Source organism: Octopus bimaculoides, chromosome 24 (genome assembly GCF_046866305.1).
Source record: "Octopus bimaculoides isolate indiv1 chromosome 24, ASM4686630v1, whole genome shotgun sequence".
Classification (NCBI taxonomy): Eukaryota; Metazoa; Mollusca; class Cephalopoda; order Octopoda; family Octopodidae; genus Octopus; species Octopus bimaculoides.
Window position 1 is genome coordinate 27,406,150 of NC_142951.1, and position 2,500 is coordinate 27,408,649.

Genomic DNA, 2,500 nt, shown 5'->3' on the forward strand with positions numbered 1-2,500 from the left:
GCTTATAGCACAGCGACAACAACAGCTAAAATAACCAGATTTCCAGCATGGAGAAGAAATAAAAATCGATACAGACAGAAATTACATCTTCAACACCGAACAAAAAGCGATTCTATCAGTAATTGAACGGCAAAGTAATGTTTAGTGCTTAGAAAATTCAACTATTTCTAGAGTGCAATCTAGATTAATAAAGACATGGCGAATACGACGACAGCAAGCGAAATTAAACATGGTTGCCAAAGCTTGCTCAAAGCTTTGTAGTCGTCGCCTTGCGCAGTCGTCGTTGTCGTCGACGGCAGGAAGGTTGTTGGTAGGGGGGGGCGGTGCCGGTGGCGCTGGCAGCGGCGTATTTGTCTTCGTTGATGTTAAATGTTGAAGAAGAAAAGGGGGGAAGCGAAGAGGGGGAGAACGAGAAGAAGAAGTAAAGAAAGGAAGGAGGGAAGATGAAGAGAAGACATGAACAACAACAACAACAATGACGACGACGACGGCGGCGGCGGCACAGCACGATTAGAACGAGATATGAAAGGTTGATATAATGTTGGTTAGTCCAAGATCAGCCATGTTCAAAGAAGACTATGACTACAGGCGTTCCAGCTGCGGCCATCCAGTCTTTTTAGACAGTTTATCTCAGACTGCATTACGCAAGTCAACACTTTTTTAGGGGCAAAGTGACTTTCTTCGCTCTGATTTTGAAAACTAACTTTGGTGTTTCCCTAGCACGTATCTTTTATCTTTTACTTGTATCAGTGATTAGACTGCGGCCATGCTGGGGCACCGTCTTGAAGAAATTCTAATCGAATGAATCTACACCAGTACTTATATATTTTTTAAAGCCTGGTACTTATTCTATCGGAATCTTTTGCCGAACCGTAACTTAGCGGTTCGGCAAAAGCTTCCGATAGAATAAGTACCGGGCTTTAAAAGGTATTTTGTAAGAAGTATCTATTAAACTAATATTTTAAAACTTCGAATGGCTATGGGTTCCACTAGAATAAAAAAAGTAATCATCAAAGGGGTCATAGATAAAAAAAAAATTTTTAACGGTTGGAAATCATGGGTTAGAATTAAAGGGTTTTATTTTAAAAATCTGACAGAAGATCATTTACCCCAACATGGATAGCGAGTTAAATGATGAAACATTGTTCTTACATCTCCCCAAAATGGGATCCATTCTGTTGAAGATGAAGCAAATATTGATGAAGTTGTTGTTGTTGATGAGGTTGTAGACTTTCTTCTGGTTTTAATCATTTCCCGGGAACCCCCCCCCCCAAAAAAAAAAAACGTCCAATTATTTTCAGAAAACGAAATTTGAGCGATTTTGTGCGGGAGTTACGGCAGAGTTTCTCGCTTCTTGTGATGAAGAAAACCACTTGGTTGAGTTGCTACAGGAAGTGAAGTATTGATTTAAGAGATTATTTCAAAATGGCTGGTCCTCCTTCCAATTACTGTCATGACATTAATGGATTTTTAGCAAGTTTGACTGAAAGGCATGCTGTAAATGAATGGCGACTTTTTTTTATAAATTCATCGCTACAAAGTTTAAAAGCTGCTTTATTGCATAATGGAAATTTAAAACTATCTATTCCCATCACTCAATCAGTTAATTCAAAAGAATCTTACTTCACCATAAAAAATAATTTTTTTAATACGATTCTATACAACAATCACCAAAGAATTTTTGTGGAGATCTTAAAGTAATGTTTAATGGGTAAGAGGATTCACCGAGCACTGTTATTTTCTGTGTTTGTGGGACAGTGTCGCTATTGCAAAGCATCGTAACAGAAGAGAATGGTTAATCTCGTTTTCATATATTCATAGAAGAAATAATATTCAATCAGTTCCAAAAGAAAGCATTTCTACTACCTCTTCATGTCGAACTTTGCTCGATAAAAATATTTAAGGCGAGGACAAAAAAAAAAAAAAAATCGAAAACGATATAATTTTCTTTCAGAAATACTTTCAAAATTAGTTACTGAAAAAATTATGGAGAAGTTTTATAGGAATTCAAATCCGAGGGGTATTAAAGGGTAACAAAAGAACTGGCACACGATTTTTGGAAGCTCTAAATCCTGGTGTTGATTTTCCTTCTCGAGCTTCCAGAAAAGGTGCATTTTCATAATTGTTGTATACTTACTATGAGATGTAGCCTACTTAAGCAACCATTTTTTTTTATTTAGCTGCTCGTGATAATTAGTAGCTGACTCTGTATCAGCACTGGCAGATTCAGATTTTTTTGTTGTGTAAAATTAAACGCTTCTTAAACCTTTAAAAACCAGCATTTACTCGACAGAAGATGTTTTTCATTACACGATTCACCTTCCTTTTTCTGCAAACCATCACAAAAATTTTTGGATTTGGTTTTTAATTACCACCGTGATTATCGGCACGATGGTAATTATATTGGCAATTATATTGGTAATTATGTTGAGTCTGAAACTCGATCCATTAACCCAAGAACCGTTTCATTTTAAGCATCACGTTAGATCTATGAAAAAAT